The sequence below is a fragment of the Podarcis raffonei genome, chromosome 2 (genome assembly GCF_027172205.1).
Source record: "Podarcis raffonei isolate rPodRaf1 chromosome 2, rPodRaf1.pri, whole genome shotgun sequence".
NCBI classification, from domain to species: Eukaryota; Metazoa; Chordata; class Lepidosauria; order Squamata; family Lacertidae; genus Podarcis; species Podarcis raffonei.
This window is the reverse complement of record NC_070603.1, coordinates 20190917-20210611: the sequence shown is the minus strand read 5'-3', so window position 1 is coordinate 20210611 and position 19695 is coordinate 20190917. Positions and strand designations below refer to the sequence as shown.

Below are 19695 nucleotides of genomic sequence, written 5' to 3'. Positions count from 1 at the left end.
TGTGCCACTCTAAACTCTAAGCCTTCTTCAGCAAGCACCCTTGTAGAAATGCTATAAATATTGCAGTTGTCCAGATGATTGTTATAATCTGGTATGCCAGTTGCAGGTGTGTGTTGATGCACTTAGAAGAGGAGTTTGGATTTGATCTCCCGCTTTATCACTACCCGAAGGAGTCTCAAAGCGGCTAACATTCTTCTTTCCATTCTTCCCCCACAACAACACTCTGTGAGGTGAGTGGGGCTGAGAGACTTCAGAGAAGTGTGACGGGCCCAAGGTCACCCAGCAGCTGCATGTGGAGGAGCGGGGAAGCGAACCCGGTTCCCCAGATAACGAGTCCACTGCTCTTAACCACTACACCACGCTGGCTCTTAATACTTCACCTGCTGTTTGTACGCTTTTGCTAAGTGCGCAACGTGGACCTGAGGTTTTCTTCACAGCTGCATGAGGCTTCGGTTTTTGTTTGTATGTTATCCATTCCCCCCATCCTGCAATAAACTCACAAGAATGCACCTTCGATTTTAAACAGCCTCTCCATTGGGTTTTGGAGTACAGTAACGGTTGAGAAAGGCTCAAAAGTAATGACAGTGCAAGAGAGGAAAACAATCTCTGTTTTACTTGGCTCTTAAGAAGTGCATTTTTAAAAAGCCAGTCACCTTTGAGGAGTGCACTGGTGTTTCTAAGCGTTGCCAGGTTGCCACCCGGGGAAGGCTCTTTTGTTAATTTTTAAACCTGCTGCTGTTTATTTCTTCCTCTTTTGTCTCTGCCAGCTGTAGTGAGCAGGACTCTAATGTGCTTCACAGCAGGCAGAGAAGAGGTGAATTAAAAGGCCAAGGAGGAAAACCAGCAGGAAGCCCCAAGGCTGTTCCCATCCCCTGTTAAAGAAAAAAAAGGGTTGCGGGTTTTTTTTGGCCGAATTTTCAGGTTCTGTGCAGGCAATCTGACTGGTATTTCATATTCAATGTCCAAACATACATAGTAACTAAATCTGAAAAAGCGTTGCATGGCAATGCATTTCATTAAGATGATTTTTCTAACTTGCTTTTTTTTTTAATGGAGGAAGCCACCAGCATAATTGCCAGCTGCCATTATAATTGAACCCCACCCCCACTGCCGATTCATTTTCTGGGAAACAAAAGTGCCCGTTTTCCTTTGGCCAAATGCTGGTGGTTATGAAATGGTTTTGATGATTTGAGTACAAGGGACTGTGAAGTGGCTACTGCTGGAGACCAATTGGACCAAGGTGAAGCAACGTGGCTTTGTGATAACCTTCTGGGAAGTTTTAAATTCTCCTCGTCTAACATCAGGAATCTGAAGAATATCTGAAGGAGCGTCTCCACCCCATTGTTCTACCCGGAGGTCCTGCGCCGAGGGCCTTCTGGCAGTTCCCTCACTGAGAGAACAAGTTACAGGGAACCAGGCAGAGGGCCTTCTCAGTAGTGGCTCCCGCCCTGTGGAACACCCTCCCACCAGATGTCAAAGAGAACAACAACTACTAGACTTTTAGATGACATCTGAAGGCAGCCCTGTTTAGGGAAGCTTTTAAGGTTTAATGCATTATTGTATTTTAATATTGTGTTGGAAGCCGCCCAGAGTGGCTGGGGAAACCCAGCCAGATGGGCAGGGTATGTATATAATATAATATAATATAATATAATATAATATAATATAACATAACATAACATAACATAACATAACATAACATAACAACATAACATAACATAATATAATATAATATAATATAATATAATATTACAATACAATACAATACAATACAATACAATACAATACAATACAATACTCCACTCAAAGTCAAGCATAGCTGCATCCCACTGATTTCAAGAGGAGTTCCCAAGACCAAACCGGAAAAAAACCGCTGAAGAATTGTGAACCTTTTCAGAGGCATGAAGTGATTTTTTTTGTAGGAGAACCGTTAGGGCTGGAGGCACCAGCTTGTGAGTGATCACCTGAGCATCTTGTGCCTCCATCCCTAAGACAGACAGAAGAAGCTTCACGGGTTTGGGGAAGGAGATGCCAGGCCTCTGACAAGATGCTGGAGTCCTCCTGCCTCCTGCCCAGGTGGGCTTTGGGAAGGTGGCGGAAGGGCTCTTGGATCCATCCGAGCATCGCACCTCCCTCCCTATGCTGGGCAGAAGCTTCCTGGGCTTTGGGAAGGAGCTGCCAGCGGGAAAATTTAGGAGGAGGAGGAGGAGTTTGGATGTGATATCCCGCTTTATCACTACCCGAAGGAGTCTCCAAGCGGCTAACATTCTCCTTTCCCTTCCTCCCCCACAACAAACACTCTGTGAGGTGAGTGGGGCTGAGAGACTTCAGAGAAGTGTGACTAGCCCAAGGTCACCCAGCAGCTGCATGTGGAGGAGCGGAGACGGTTCACCAGATTACGAGTCCACTGCTCTTAACCACTACACCAGTTCCCCTGGTCCACTGACCGCACACCACTGCACCTCTTGGCTTTTTAAAAAATGGGAATGCAGCTATGATGTGTTATAGCAAGCCAAACCACTGGGTCCACTTCTTCTTTGGCGATCACTCGTAGCAGAGTAAGATTGTCTTCCATGAATACGGTCTTAACAGTGAGTCCGTTAAGTGACTGTGGAGGCCAATTCTGGATCCACACGTCCTTCCACAGTGGGGATATTGGTTTCCAGGCAGGAGCTGAGGGTTTGCCAAGTGTGTCTTCCTCTTAGCACGTTTCTCCCTTGCGTCCTGAGTTCGAGCGTCTTCAAAGTCCATGACACCTTTAGTAAAGGCTGTTCTCCAACTGGAGCTCTCGCAGGTGAGTGTTTCCCAGTTGTCGGTGTTTATACTACATTTTTTTTATAGATTTGCCTTGAGAGAGTCTTTAAACCCTCCCACCAGATGTCAAGGAAATAAACAACTATCTGACTTTTAGAAGACATCTGATGGCAGCCCTGTTTAGGGAAGTTTTTAATGTTTGATGTTTTAATATTCTGTTGGGAACCACCCAGTTGTCGGTGTTTATACTACATTTTTTTTTAGATTTGCCTCGAGGGAGTCTTTAAACCTCTTTTGTTGACCACAAGCATTACGCTTTCTATTTTTAAGTTTGGAATAGAGTAGTTGCTTTGGAAGACGATCATCAGGCATCCGCACATGACCAGCCCAAACTTAAGCCAGTATAGTCTACAGCAGGCATAGGCAACCTCGCCCTCCAGATGTTTTGGGACTACAACTCCCATCACCCCTAGCTAACAGGACCAGTGGTCAGGGATGATGGGAATTGTAGTCCCAAAACATCTGGAGGGCCAAGTTTGCCTGTGCCTGGTCTGCACTAACAGGCAGCTGCTTACCAAGGTTGCAGGCAGAAGTTTTCCCCAGTTCCACCTGGGACTGCATGCAAAGCATCTTATCAGTCACCACTAAGACCCCTGGGGAATGAGTGGTGAGGAATCTCTGCTGCGGGATCTCACTGTCGGCCTGGCTCGCACATCTGGCAGTTCGTTGCACCGCCAGGATGATGTGCGCACCAAGTCGACCCTCTGGCTTTGAAAGCACAGCACGGTTTCAAAATCGGCAGCACCCTGTTGGTGAGCAGTGAAAAAGTCTGCCCGAATGCACCGTTACCCGAAACCCCTTCTGTCCCACAAAGCGCTCATTCTCAGCCCTTCTGGCTCCGGCTGACGGTTAATGAGGAGACCAACCTCCTTTTGTCTTTGGAAAGGAAAAATATATATCTTAAAGTGATTAATAAGAGTTTCTCACTGCACTTTTAAGAGCCAACAAAACAGAATCTTGTCAGCGCAATCAAAGCAAACATTGAATGATTGATGGAAATTCAATGGCTTTAACTTTGGCTTTCAGGATCGCCTTTCAGGGGTCCCTGAACAAGAAAGCCCTGGGGGTCCCTGCGATTATCATGCTAAAAGCCCGCTCTGTGCCTGCCAATAATTAGATTTCTATATGCATTGCCTTTCCTGGACTTCAATGTGCAACATGGGGAGCTGCTCTTTTGCGGGTCTCGAGGAGCGAGGCTCCCTTTCGGTCTCCCTTAAGCGTGGAATTGGGATTTCGCACCCGGGCACGGACAATGGCTCTGTGCGCTGTTGTGTGGCACATGCTCAGCTCTGTGCGCTATTGTTCTCCCCACCCCCCCTCAATAAGGCAAGGCTCACGGGCAGCAAGACTTTTAAGGCCATCTGTTACCTCGTTGCCAACAGAACGTTCTCACATTGTCCACAGCTGCCCAGAGCGAGGGGAGTGGCAGCTCAGAGAGCCATGGCTCTGGACAGCTCCTGGAGAAGCGTTTTGTGCTCTGTGCAGCCCGCCTCTGCGAGGGAAAGAGGCTCTTTTTAAGGCCAGCCAATGTGAAACGGTCCCTGCTCCTGCCAACCTGGCAGTTCGAAAGCAGGTCAAAGTGCAAGTAGATAAATAGGTACCACTCCAGCGGGAAGGTAAACGGCATTTCCATGCGCTGCTCTGGTTCGCCAGAAGCGGCTTAGTCATGCTGGCCACATGACCTGGAAGCTGTACGCCGGCTCCCTCGGCCAATAAAGCGAAATGAGCGTTGCAACCCCAGAGTCGGTCACGACTGGACCTTATGGTCAGGGGCCCCTTTACCTTTACTGTGAAATGGAGAGCGTGGGTCAAGGTGGAGTTCCTGCGGTCCCTCCTTGCATCCTGGGCAGTAGAAACAGCTATACTGTGGTACCTCAGCATACAGACGTTTCAGGTTGCATACGCTTCAGGTTACAGACTCCGCTAACCCAGAAATAATGCTTCAGATTAAGAACTTTGCTTCAGGATGAGAACAGAAATTGTGCTCCGGCGGGGCGGCGGCAGCAGCAGGAGGCCCCATTAGCTAAAGTGGTGCTTCACGTTAAGAACAGTTTCAGGTTAAGAACAGAACAAATTAAGTTCTTAACCCGAGGTACCACTGTATTCAGACTGAACTGCTTGCTGAGGAGCGTAGAATCATAGAATTGGAAGGGATCCTGAAAAATATGCAGCTGTCCCATACGGGGATCAAACCTGCAACCTTGGCATTATGCTCTAACCAGCTGAGCTGTCCAGGCTTTTTCAGACAATATGAGGATAACCGAAAGATATTCTAAGCTAAGCTGGAGTGACCTCTCTGTCAGCAAAGGGCAAGGTAACACCAATTGCCCTATAGCTTGGAGACAAAGTTTTTAGGCATATACATATACAGTGGTACACTCCGCTAACCCAGAAATAGTGCTTCAGGTTAAGAACAGAAATCGGGCTCCGGCGGTGTGGCGACAGCAGGAGGCCCCATTAGCTAAAGTGGTACCTCAGGTTAAGAACAGTTTCAGGTTAAGAACAGACCTCTGGAACGAATTAAGTACTTAACCCGAGGTACCACTGTATATAAATTTATGCTTTTCAGGTTTATACATTTCACTAATTTTACAATCATTTCAACATTTCAAAACTTGACTTCCCTCCCCCTCTTTCTGTGGTTCCTTAAATTTATTTTTAATATCTTCCGCATATCCAAATTAACTTCATTTGCTCATTTATTCATCTCCTTTAAATATGTACTCTTATCAAACTGCAGGTTATTACAATAAACACTCACACACAGACCCACAATCGCCCCAACGGAGAAAAGGGCGGCAAGTTCAATATGCCCTGTTTTTAATGTTTGGTGTTTTATTGTGCTTTTAATATTCTGTTGGGAGCTGCCCAGAGTGGCTGGGGAGGCCTGCCCAGATGGGTGGGGTATAAGTAAAAATAAAAATAAAAATAAAAATAAAAATAAAAATAAAAAAATAAATAAAACAACTGATAACAATTTTAAGGCAAATAGAAAGCCAGGCATAGAAGAATTCTATCAATTAAGCAAATCGTTCTGTAAAAGTACGGCAGGAGTAGGGAAACTGTACCCCACTCAGATGTTGCTGGGCTCCATCACTACAACCATCTGGCCACAAAAGGGCAACAGTCATTTTGGTGACTGTAACCTAGTTGGAGGAGCCATTTGGCACCTAGCTTATATATACGAGTTTCTTTTTTCTTTAAAATTAAATTTTCTGTTTTACAATTTCAAATAAACGTTTTACAAGCTTTGAAATATCCCATGACTTTCCTTCTTCTCTTTCCATGGTTCATTTTGCATATCTTGCATCCCTGCATATTTTACAAAAACCATTCCAATCAATTTCCCACTATTCCATCCATCAATAATTATTTACTCTGTTGAATTTATCTTAATGTTGCCAGTGTTTTCAGCTGTACACTGTTATTTTCCATATACTCAATAAACGTTTTTCAATCTTCTTTAAACATATGCTCTTCTTGCTCTCTTATGCTGTATGTTAAATCTGCAAGTTGTGCATATTCGGACCTCGCTCACTTTCCATTTGGGGGCTAACAAAACACGGGCCGCAGTTGTTGCGTACATGAATAACCTTTTTTGATACAGTGGTACCTCAGGTTACATACGCTTCAGGTTACATACTCCGCTAACCCAGAAATAGGTTAAGAACTTTGCTTCAGGTTGAGAACAGAAATTGTGCTCCAGCAGCGCAGCAGCAGCAGGAGGCGCCATTAGCTAAAGTGGTGCTTCAGGTTACGAACAATTTCAGGTTAAGTACGGACCTACGGAACGAATTAAGTACTTAGCCCGAGGTACCACTGTACCTGGGGATTTCAGTCTGGGTTATCCCCAGCAGAAAGGACTCTGTTTTTTTTTGGGGGGGAAGTAATTTTAAACATTTTTTTCAGTTCATAATAAATCATTTCCCAATACTTTTTTACCTTTTTACGTGTCCATATACATACGAGTTTCAAATACTGCCTCCTGCCATTTTCACATGTGAAAATAGGTTTTTATTATTATTTTTACACAGATATTTGGTTCACAGCATAATGTGGAAGACAGTTCTTTTCACATGCTAGAGAATCAAACAAAACTCTCCCCCATGCAAGTAGTAGTATAACTTGAGATGAGATGTGTTAATTGTCATTACCAATCAAATATATTCAGATTCTAAGTGGCATTGCAAGTCAGCTGCAGCATTCATTCAAACATTAAATACTTTTGCATGGCAGTGATAACAGTGTTAAATTTTCATCACCGTTACAGGCCAGTTTTCCAGTGCTTTGCTTCGGTCAATTCGTTTAACCATTTCTGAGGCTGATCACTTAAATACACTTGTGCTCCAAAAATGAGATGGCACACGTCAGCCTTTGCGAGCCCAGATTTTAACTTGTAACTAGCTTTTATTAGGGACACGGGTGGTGCTGTGGGGTAAACCACAGAGCCTAGGACTTGCCGATCAGAAGGTCGGCGGTTCGAATCCCTGCGACGGGGTGAGCTCCCGTTGCTTGGGCCCTGCTCCTGCCAACCTAGCAGTTCGAAAGCAAGTCATAGTGCAAGTAAATAGGTACCGCTCCGGCGGGAAGGTAAACGGCGTTTCCGTGCACTGCTCTGCTTCGCCAGAAGCAGCCTAGTCATGCTGGCCACATGACCTGGAAACTGTATGCCGGCTCCCTTGGCCAATAATGCGAGATGAGCGCCGCAACCCCAGAGTCGGTCACGACTGGACTTAATGGTCAGGGGTCCCTTTACCCTTAATTTTAGCTTTTATTGGCATAAGCTAAAACAGTAAAATCATACAAACTCATCCAAGTACATTGATTACCCAAACATATACAATATATAAAAAAAGACTAGATAACCACCACTGAATAAATCAGGCAATTTTAGATTTAGCTTTAATGATCTCGGCTAAGCACCCCGAAACAATCTTGGTAGTTTCTAGAGTATCATCCCTCAACAAATATTGAATTACAGACTCTTTGCAAATCGATATTCTGAGCTGTAAGGGAGTCACGAGGAGATCTCTGCAGTGGGTGTTGAGAAGACGGCAATCCAAAATTATGTGATGCATTGTTTCTTGTGAACCCAGATGTTGCTGAACAACTCCCATCATCCTCGGCCATTCGCCATGGTCAGAAACATCTGGAGGGTGCACTGTCGGGGAAGGCTGAAACAAATAGCGGTTCAGAAGGGATGGGAATTTTTGTTTCTCTATTATGGGGGACTTAAAAGGTAAAGGGACCCCTGACCATTAGGTCCAGTTGCGGACGACTCTAGGGTTGCGGTGCTCATCTCGCTTTATTGGCCGAGGGAGCCGGCGTACAGCTTCCGGGTCATGTGGCCAGCATGACTAAGCCGCTTCTGGCGAACCAGAGCAGCGCACGGAAACGCCATTTACCTTCCCGCCGGAGCGGTACCTATTTATCTACTTGCACTTTGACGTGCTTTTGAACTGCTAGGTTGGCAGGAGCTGGGACCGAGCAATGGGAGCTCACCCTGTTGCGGGGATTCGAACCGCCGACCTTCTGATCGGCAAGTCCTAGGCTCTGTGGTTTAACCCACAGCGTCCCACTATGGTGGACTTAGGTTACCGTAATTTTAATATGTCGCACAAAAATAATTTTGCAATTGCCAGCCTTAGGAGGAAGGAGGGAGCTGGCATGAAGATCTTGTGCTAACAAAGGCAGCACAGTGATCTCTGAAGCTCGATTTGAGACAATTATGCCGCCGCTCAGAGCAAAACGTCGGCTGAATGTATCTGACCCGACCTCATTTTGGAATCAAAAGCTACATGCAAATAGTCTTTTAAAAGGTCTGATCGCAGGCACAATATCGGGAGTTGAAATGCCAAAGTTCCTCCTTTGTTCCGAATCAGTCAGGGAAGCAGAAAGGAAAGGATGTTGGGAGGATGCTGACACCATGATGAAGTGACCCCCCGGGAGGGTTCATTCAGCCCCAACGTACTCTGCACTCAAAACCAGCCCATCTGCTGCCATTAGAAGCCATTGAGGCACTTGATCTCTGAACCGCTCTTTCTACCACCAGCAAACTCACAGCCCATTCCCCCCTTCCCCAGTGGACATCCACATCCACAGCTAGTTGGGTTTGTCAGTGGGCCATTTTCCCTAACTGCAGGCCTAGTGAAAATGGGAGCCGACTTTAGAGGGCAGGAGGACCCCAGTGCGGGTTTATATTTTACGAACATCTGAAAACGCCACAACTACCTGAAAATGATTGATAGATGGTATTTAACTTTGTGTAGACTTGCTAAAAGGGATGCGGGTGGCGCTGTGGGTTAAACCACAGAGCCTAGGACTTGTCGATCAGAAGGTCGGTGGTTCGAATCCTCATGACGGGGTGAGCTCCCATTGCTCGGTCCCTGCTCCTGCCCACCTAGCAGTTCGAAAGTACATCAAAGTGCAAGCAGACAAATAGGTAACGCTCCGGCGGGAAGGTAAATGGCATTTCCGTGCGCTGCTCTGGTTCCCCAGAAGCGGCTTAGTCATGCTGGCCACATGACCTGGAAGCTGTACGCCGGCTCCCTCGGCCATTAAAGTGTGATGAGCTACACAACCCCAGAGTCGGTCACGACTAGACCTAATGGTCAGGGGTCCCTTTACCTTTACCTTTAGAGTTGCTAAAATGTGTAAGTCCAAATCAGGTAAGTGCTGGAGATGAAATGAGGTTGAGGGTACGTTCTATCATATGTGGTAGACTTCTAGCAGGGTAAAAAGAGTATTGGGAAACGATATATAATGAATTGAAAAAAATGTTTGAAAGTACCTTTCCAAAAAACCAGAGTCCTTTCTGTTGGGGATAATTCAAAGGGAAATTCCCAGGTGTTAAAAAATATTATTGATGTATGCTACTACCACGGCCCATGTTTTGTGAGCCCAAAAATGGAAAATGAGTGAGGTCCCAACCAAGGAAGAATGGCAACTTAAACTGATGGAATATGTGCAGCTTGCAGATTTAACATATAGAATAAGAGAAAAAGAAGAACATATGTTTAAAGAAGACTGGAAAATGTTTACTGGATATATGGGTGAAAATTGTGTTCGTTTGAAAATGCTGGCAGCACTAAGATAAATTCAACAGTGTAAATAAGTTTTGATGGATGTAACAATGGATTACTGAATGGTTTAGTTCATGTAAAATATGCCGGGATGTATGATATGCAAAATGAACCATGGAAAGAGAAGAAGGGAAGTCATTGAATTAAGATTGTTTAAATTAATATTTTGAAATGCAAATTAGAAAAGTAAAAATTATATATATATGATATAAATATATATGAAAACACCACAACACATGAAATGCTTTTTAAAATACAGAACAATTCTTATTTCTGCATGGCACTGGGGCTCCCGCTGCCCACATCCCAGCCTATTTCATGAAATCACAGCCTGCCTTTCTCAAGCTGCTGCGATTGCATTACCCCAGCTTGCAAACTCCATGGTGCAAACATAACCAAGGCCACGGTTTAGTTTGGCTTCCGTGTGTTGAAAGATAATAAATGGGGCTGTGCATTCCTCCTCTATGCATAGTCAATTTAAAATTGCACGGCTCCACAAATCAGCTTGATTCACGTCTGAACCAGCAAGCCATGGCTGGTCATCGTCTTTCAGTTTCGCATGGGAAAACAGCTTCAAACTATAGGCCTTTCTGTCCTAACTCGGAAGGCAAGGACAGAACCTAGTTGCTGGTTTGGATGGGGGCGTAAACTAGAGTTTGCCAGAACCGGGAAAGAACAAATTGGATTGCATCCAATGGTGTTGTGCACCTGATCACAAGGTTAGCAAAAGACAGGAGCAATTTCAGCAATTCCCTCTCCCCCCTTGCAGCCCCCACCTCCCCTAAATCTGCTCCGAAGGAGGCTCCCCCAAGCAAATTTATAGGGGGCATACAGGGGACTGGACTGCAAGGGGAAGAGGGAGTCACTAAAAAAAAAATCCCCTACGTTTTGGGGGTGCAAGTCTTACCCATCGGCACAGCGACACCACAGGATTCAGCCCACTGAAACTTGAGTTGCAAACCCACAGTACATCTCCAATCCTGCAAACCAGGGTTTACATTAGGACCAGAACATCATGGGTAAAACAACCCACGACTGGAAGATTCACTTATTAGCTATTGTATTAAGCATTTCATATCAACAACCTCAGATATGCAGATGACACAACCTTGATGGCAGAAAGTGAGGAGGAATTAAAGAACCTTTTAATGAGGGTGAAAGAGGAGAGTGCAAAATATAGTCTGAAGCTCAACATCAAAAAAACGAAGATCATGGCCCCTTCTGGTCCCATCACCTCCTGGCAAATAGAAGGGGAAGAAATGGAGGCAGTGAGAAATTTTACTTTCTTGGGCTCCATGATCACTGCAGATGGTGAAAGCAGCCACGAAATTAAAAGACGCCTGCTTCTTGGGAGAAGGGCAATGACAGGCCTAGATAGCATCTTGAGAAGTAGAGACGTCACCTTGACAACAAAGGTCCATATAGTTAAAGCCATGGTTTTCCCAGTAGTGATGTATGGAAGTGAGAGCTGGACCATAAAGAAGGCTGATCGCCAAAGAATTGATGCTTTTGAATTATGGTGCTGGAGAAGACTCTTGAGAGTCCCATGGACTGCAAGAAGATCAAACGCATCCATTCTTAAGGAAATCAGCCCTGAGTGCTCACTGGAAGGACAGGTCGTGAAGCTGAGGCTCCAATACTTTGGCCACCTCATGAGAAGAGAAGACTCCCTGGAGAAGACACTGATGCTGGGAAAGATGGAGGGCACAAGGAGAAGGGGGCGACAGAGGACGAGATGGTTGGATAGTGTTTTCGAGGTTACCAGCATGAGTTTGACCAAACTGCGGGAGGTAGTGGAGGACAGAGGTGCCTGGCGTGCTCTGGTCCATGGGGTCACGAAGAGTCGGACACGACTAAACGACTAAACAACAACAACAACAACATCATTAAGCATTTCAACGAGGGGCGGGGGAGTGAAGAAAATTTGCAGCTCTCTGAATAATTTGTTTTAGAAAGGTAAGCTGGGCTTTTTCATGCAGAGGGACGGACTGATCCCTGATGAACCCCCCAGGGACCAAAGTTTAGAAAGGGTACATGAACATTCTTAGTTCTTGAAAAAATACATTTCAGGGGGTGGGCTGTCACAACAGCCTTTTGGTACCACTGATCACAGCAGGGGACCTATGTAGGCATCTGCATTTTGTTTTCAAAGGGCAATTTTTGCCTTGGGGGGCAGCCCACAAAAAACTTTGGAGAGCTCACATGCATCACATGGGCTGCAGGTTAACCCCTGCTTTAGGTACATAGGAAGCAGCATTATACAGAGTCAGACCACATGGCCCACTATTATTTCACCAGGGTTTCAGAAAGAAGTCTTTCATGTGGCCAGCATGACTAAGCCGCTTCTGGCGAACCAGAGCAGCGCACGGAAACGCTGTCTACCTTCCCGCCAGAGCGGTTCCTATTTATCTACTTGCACTTTGACGTGCTTTTGAACTGCTAGGTTGGCAGGAGCTGGGACCGAGCAACGGGAGCTCACTCAGTTGCAGGGATTTGAACCGCCGACCTTCTGATCGGCAAGACCTAGGTTCTGTGGTTTAACCCACAGTGCCACCTGTGTCCCTTTCCCATCCAATTTAGGGGTGCCCAAAATTGAACTCAGGAGCAACCACAGGCAAACTACATTGTCTGCCCTAAAGCCCTTGTTTAAAGTTTATGATCTGTGTAATAAACTAGTGGCTCTTCTCTTTTCACTTGTGGCAAATTCCAGGCAGTAGGTTTACTTGTTTACTGCTGCAAAAGCAAAAAAGCATCACAGCACCCCAAAAGCAACCATTTATTGTGGCAACACTTTTGTAGACTAGAGCCCACTTAACATCAAATGTCACACGCTTCTTGTGTACCGACACAGGCCATTAATATTTTTGTTAATAGGTTGCTTGATTGGAAACCATTATTATTTAAAAAAAGAGGGACACAAACATTCGGTGCCAATCTTTTATTAACAGATGATGTAAACAAAACAAATTCAGATCAGTGTCTCACCAAAGAGCAGACAATACAGATTCAGATCCACACACATTTTCTTCGGTCTAAATTCACACAAGAGGAAAACAAACAAACAAACAGACCGACTGATAGAAATACAAGGAAACCCGGCAGCTCTCCAAAGTATGAAAACAGGGTCCCTTAAAAAAAGAGGAGACAAGAGGTTTCTTTTTAGCACATCACCTGTGCAGCATCATGGAAAGGAAGATGTACAGAGAACTCTTAAAACCGATTCTGACGGCTTGTAGGACTTGGGAGCCGTGCAGGTTAAAATTCTGTTTCATAAATCACTTTGAATATTCTGAAGGATTGCCCCATATCATCTTAGTACTTCTCACAACACTCCTGTAATACAGAATGGTATTCTCATCCCCACCTTATATAGAAGATAAGCAGAGGGTGAAAAGATGCCACCCAGCGAGTCCTGGGTGTCTCAGCTCAGACTCGTGAGTCCTAGTTCCCACCGAGAGGAGCTGTTCATGAACACTTCAGACTGAAGGCAGAAGGCTTCTTTCGTGGAAAAAGATATTTGTGCACATAGAAAGGAAAGGGGTTCTAGCCCAGCCTGCTCACAGGTACGTACAAAACTAGAATTGGCCCCTCTCCCATGGAAAATGACCCTGTTATGTAATCTGCCACCTGCAGTCTGATGTTCAGGAACATTTTGACTGCCTCACCTGTAACCTGTGAAAGCTAAGCATTAGTCACTACCCTGATTCTGGATCTCTGGGATGTGATAAAGCGGAATCTCACTTAAATGCTGAAAACCCAAGAATGCCCACATGTAGGACAGCCGCCCCAAGGCCCCCAAAAGCAGGTCAGATGTTTGGAATAATTTACAACAGCTATACACTGCGGTGGCAACTCAGATGTGCTCACATGGAACAGCAGGTTTCTAAAATCAGAGTATGACCACCAGCCTGACATTAAAAACCCCCAAAAAACTCTTAAGCCACCCTTGTGAAACTGGATTCCACCCAGGGGAAGGTGTGGTCGAGTTATCATTCCATCTAAGCACTCGAAGCTGTTTCAGAGCACACATTCAATGATGAACACATTCATGTTTCAACCATGTCTTGACAGCACCCATGCAAAGGGTATGATGTGGTTAAAAACAAGATATGTCATTTTACCTTTTCACCTTTCAGCTATGAGCTATCTGAGGGTTTCAGAGACCATTGAGAATGAGATAGAGATATAGAGAGGAAGAAAGAGAGAGAGAAAGAAAGAGAAAGAGACCTACAACCACAACTGACTTATTAGGGATAGTTACTCTGGCTTAGAGGGAAATCCTGCACATGCTAACTCAGAATTAAGCTCCATTAAAAAGAACGGAACTTCATCCCAGGTTGCAAGACTGTACCCTACCTTAAAATTTTGGTATGTAAAAGAGTGACAGTGGCAATAGTCTTGCAGCCACAGCTATAAGCCGACTTCCCAGGTTAAGGGGCTATAATTGGAGGCTACATTCCAGCTTATTATAATTTAGAACTATAACAATATCAGACCTATTTCTACAATTTTGGTTAAAATGGAGGGGGGCATTCTTTTATGGAAAGTAGTCTCCAGGAGTTAGTTGTGGAGAAGAGGACATGGTGACAAGTAAGCAAATGAAAGCAAGGACGTAGACTGTATCACAGGGAAGTGGAGACCTGTGGCCCTCTGAAAGCTGCTGGAATATAGCTTCCATCATCTCTGATCACTAGTCACATTGGGGGTGAAAGTCAAGCATCATTGGTATTTGCTTTGGCCACATAGTTGCTCTTTCCTCACTAGGAAGGACCCCAGACTAGGGTTTTAACACATGCCCTTGAACTTTTGAAGGCCAGAACGACAGTTCTTTGGCTCGCATCTCTCTCTCTCTCTCTCTCTCTCTCTCTCTCTCTCTCTCTCTCTCAAAAGACATGCCATCAGAAACATGGGGTGTATCCTGGAAAAGGCTGGTTAACTCCTCCATGCCTCTCCTACATAACCCCAGCTTGAAAGCACAATTCTGGCTATGCACAGACCATGGTGGGCAACAACCATCTCTCAGGAAGAAAATGGAGCGATCGTGAGAGCGGAGGGAACTGCATGCACTATGCCAAGGGCACTGAGTTTTCAAAATAAGCAGTGCACGCACACAAGGCCTTGCGACACCATCCTTGCCCTATGAGCAGTCACCACTTGCATGCTCTAATTGTTTCTGCACACCTTCTATGTTTCAACTAATTAACCTGAAGACAAATTCAAAGACAATCAAGTACAGTGGTTAGGGAATTTTGGTCGACACAAACTGAACACGCGGACAGCACGCACACCTTCTGAAAGATAGCACTTTTCCCCCCCTGCTCCGCAAGAAGGAAAGCATTGCAAGGTAGAATAGCTCACATGTAAAGACACCCATTTTAGAAGTGTGTGCATTTGGAAAAACAAAGAGACACAACCTAGAATGCAAATACCTCAAGTAACATAAATCATATATATATATATATATATATAAATACCTGAGAAAGATGCAGTGCTGGTACCGGAGAGCAAACAAACGAGAGATCTCATTTGCAACGGGGAACGACATGGCGAGACAGTTTGCACTCGAAAGGGAGCAGAATTTTTCTAAAATTTACCTGACATAGCATAAACGGTTAACCTTTCGGAAGAACTCTTATAAAGGGCCACGGGGCTGGAACTCCCAGAGCCCCATCTGGAATGCTTACTCCAACTTGTGTGTTGGTATCACACTGCTGAGAATTTTCCTGCCATCAACAGAAAGGGCAGAGGGAAGGAAATGCTTATTGTAAGGACACAAGGTAACTCGGCCTACATGCCACTTACAGAGGCGGAAGAGGGGGCTGTTATCTGCAGCAGTGCTCACCATGTGTCTATAACCAAAGCACACCGCTTCGCTCAGTGCATAAAAAACTAATGCAGCAAATCTGAATCAGAAGCAGCAGCTCCAAGGGGACACCTCCAGTCTTCTTACCTGCAACAGGCTCCCCATTTGCATCAACACCCAAACACGCATCCCTGTGCTCAGATATCTGCTGGCTTCTCATTCTCTCGAATGAGGGACCCAGCGCATAAGCTGCTCTCTACATGCACCACAACACTAACTTCTGAATTTGAGTGCCTTCCAGCATTTGAAATGGCTAGAAATGCGCGGCACTTTCTCACAAGTGAGCTGTGAGGCTGGTACTCTGAACTTGTGGATCATTTGGGGGAATCCTCCCAAGTTCTGTGCAGCAGATTTACTTCTGACCAGTACGCAGAGGACTCCTGGTTTTTGCCTCCCAGCTTTTTGCCTTGAGATGTGCCAGGGATGTCACCATCACAACCAGCCCTAATTTCACTACAAATAAGATACAACCCTTTTTTCCCCTCTTAGGGCGAGGGGTGGAAAGCTATGTAAAGTACTCAGACATAAGGTGGACTTTGACTTACAAGTTAAAAGGGGACTATTTTAGCTGATGCAGACCATATAAGCTCAGACAACAGACAGGTCTACGTTTCTCATTGGCCTAGGTTCTCACGACGACATTAAGCAGCGGATTGTAAAAGATCATATCATACAAATTATTCTAAAAAGAATAAACTCGAAAAGCAACTAGACATCAGTGCTTCAATCGCTTTATTTCAGTAGCAAAGTATTTCACACAATCCAACAATTTCCTTTAAAAAACTTCCTTAGAGAATTCTAGAAAAGCAAGACCATGTGTGTCTGTTTGCTCTTCTGAGTCTTATCCAAAACCAGTTTGTAAAGTTCCACTAGCCAGGGAGCAGTAACTTTTAATTCATTTCACTCTTGCTAGTTAGAGAGGCTGAAGCTACTTAAGTATTGCCAATGGTTTTGGAGAACTTTGCTCCAGGATATTTACTATATACTCCCAATGCCATGACAGAAGCAAGGGGTGGCAATCTTCTTGGTAGCCGTTTCTGCCTTATCTCTAGTCACTCATTAAGAGGAAATTTGCACGTAACAATTTGAGAGCAGCAGCCACTCATCACACCCTCCAGACAGCCACACATCCAAGTGCTCACTGCACCATAGTGGTGCGAAAAGCTGCCAGGGCAAATAGATCACCTGAATGAAATGGAAAGTCTGTGTGATATGGGCATTCCACACAGCTTGCCACATCTACAATGCAATAACTGTTCATTCCAGGTTATAATAATTTTATTATTTGTACCCACCCATCTGACTGGGTTGTCCCAGCCACTCTGGGTGGTTAGTAGCAGCAGCAGCAGATCAGGAAGTGTTAAACAACAAGAGATTCTTACAAATCTAGTCATAATGTAAACTACTTGAGTGGGGAAACCACAGCTCATGTTAGAGCTGTAACTCAGTAGTTGAGCACCCCCTTTTGGATAACTGATCAACTGCACTGTTTGAGGGAGTTGCCAAGTCTGTTGAATTTTGTTCAAGATTCAGTAGTTTAAGTAATTAAAAAAAGAGCTGATATTTCCTCTCAAGGGTGTGTTCCCTAGCTGATTTACAGGAACAAATATTGAAACCAAACTGGAGCGTCACATGAACACTAAAACCAGCTCACAAACCCAACAGCCTGAGAAATCCTCTATTTGCAGTAGGCATGTCCTTGCACCTCTCACTGTTGTTTTGACGTAATGAGGAGCACAGGAATTAAGCATGGAAACAGGAGAGAGCGTGACAAATGTAAGATTTCACAAACTGGAGAAGCCTGCTTATAACTGCATCGTATAGTATAAGGGCCCACCCCACCTGGAAGATTCCTGGTGGTCTGAGAATGCATCAACCAGAACAAGAGAGTGTTACAATCCTATCCTACAGAGCCCAACAGCTGCTCAGATTGGCCCCTTGATAGCTAGATGAATAGTACGATGGCACAGGAAGCAACTCAAAGCAGGAATGTCCTTGCAGTCCTGGCAGAATGAAGTGGTAACAGAAGAATAAAGGTGAAAGTGCATTGCTACCTCTCCAAGGTGCTGAACTAATAATACATTCTTCAGTAGGAAACGGTAAAGCATATTCAGCAGATTCTTTCCGGAATCCACTTGCGGAGATGCCTACTATGTAAACACTAGGACACTCAGAATCAGAGCATAGCACTTACATAGGAATCATTCAAATAAATAAGAACAGAAATCGAATGGTTAGGTCTCTATTAACATCCACCTAGCAGCTCGGAATCTGTTTCTTGGTCAAGTGCTTTGAGGACACAGATAATGACTTTTCATATACCTCTTTGCTGTTCTTATCAGCTAAGAAGGTACACAAGAATTGGTAACAATTTTCAACGAGGTACAGGTGGTGATTGAAGGCCCCTTTTGTCTTTGTTGAGCAGTGATGTTCCCCATAGAACAGATTCTTAGACATGGTTATCAAGAGACTAGTGCTGTCCAATAAGTCCTACAGCGATGATACCCCGGCCATGAAGTCCTGGCAATCACTGGCGTGTATTTCTCTCAATAACACAACTTACTCGTTCAATGCATATTTGGGAACTGTCTTGTGCAACGGAAGACATACATGGATTCGAATGGACCTTCAAGCACGCTGCTAACGCTACAAATAGCTTAAGAATACAACTAGTTGACTGTCAAAATCAGTCCAGTGGAAAAAGGTTTAACACAAAAACAAACACACAACCACCCTGACTTCAAAGGATAATATTTGGTCTGTCAACTTACATAGTCCGCTCCAGCCCAAGACTATTAAACTATATCACCAATATTGAAACTTGCCTGATTTCTAGACATATTTTTCCTTTGCTCAAAATGAGCATGGGGGCACTCTTAATTTAAGCTATACAAGCTAGTGTTTCTAAAACTTGTAATTATACTACCCAAGTGAATAACGTGCATTACTAAACAGTCTCTTAAAAGTACTACCACACATACACATGGAGTTGGGAATCTTTCCTAAGGGGGAAAGAATAATTCAGTGTTAAGACCAAGGGCATAATATGCCAGGAATGTATCCCTCCACAAGCCTCACTGAAACAAGGAGGAATTTCTATCCTTGTACTACTTTGGTTTGTTTCAGTAGGATTTGTGAACAAGAAGAAAAAAACAAAAACGTATCTGTAAGCTAAGCAGACTTGGAGTGTGCTTCCCAGTGGCAAGAGTGATTTCCACCAATTCCTGTTTCAATTTACAGCCCCCTGAAAATCTACTTTGTAACAGTGAGGGGAAAATAACTGAAACTTGCCTCCTCCTCTTTTTACATCAGGAGTCCCTGCTGGATTGCAGTCCCTTCTGCAAACAGAAGGCAATTTGGGATTGGACTCGGAGATAGTGGATAATATGTTCTCATTTGAGTTCTTCTTTCAAAGCGGTCTGAACGGAATCGGTGCATCGTTCACAGATTATTTAGGAATTCTTTGAAATTTAAAATTACAAGTACTGGGACTGTCACGTCAGGTGGCGAAGCTTTGGTTACTGAATTTTGCAAATCTGTTTCCTTGAAAACAAGACTACAGTTGCACTGGACAGTTTCATCTAGAATATTTGTTGCTATTGTCTTGTATAATTCAGGGATCTAGCACATTTAATCTCTGATCAGCCAGTGAGGAAGGAAGCGTTACGTACTGGTCAGGTGAATACTCTTCTTTGAAAACCAGAACCATAAGTATCTATCAGGTCTTGACTGGTTAGGTGAGCAACATACTGTTCAGGAACTCTCTCTGTTCAGCACCTAAGGAGGTAATAATATCAAGTGCTGTGATATGCAATGGTTTTTAAATATCTATGAGGCCTAGCAACACTAAGTGCAAGTCAAATAACATCTGGTGCTGTGATTCTATTATTGAAAATGAAGCTAGTCATGGTCTGGTGCAGACATAGCACTTGCAAA

At 44.5% G+C, this 19695-nt stretch overlaps 1 long non-coding RNA gene across 1 annotated transcript; it reads right to left on the bottom strand.

Moving 5' to 3' along the window:
* Positions 1–12819: 12819 nt before the first annotated feature.
* LOC128407152 (uncharacterized) lies at positions 12820–16854 on the bottom strand. The gene is made up of 2 exons (XR_008328723.1): positions 14789–16854; positions 12820–14754 (listed from the first exon to the last, which is right to left on the bottom strand). It is a non-coding gene; the product is annotated as an uncharacterized LOC128407152 (long non-coding RNA).
* Between the last annotated feature and the right edge of the window lie 2841 nt (positions 16855–19695).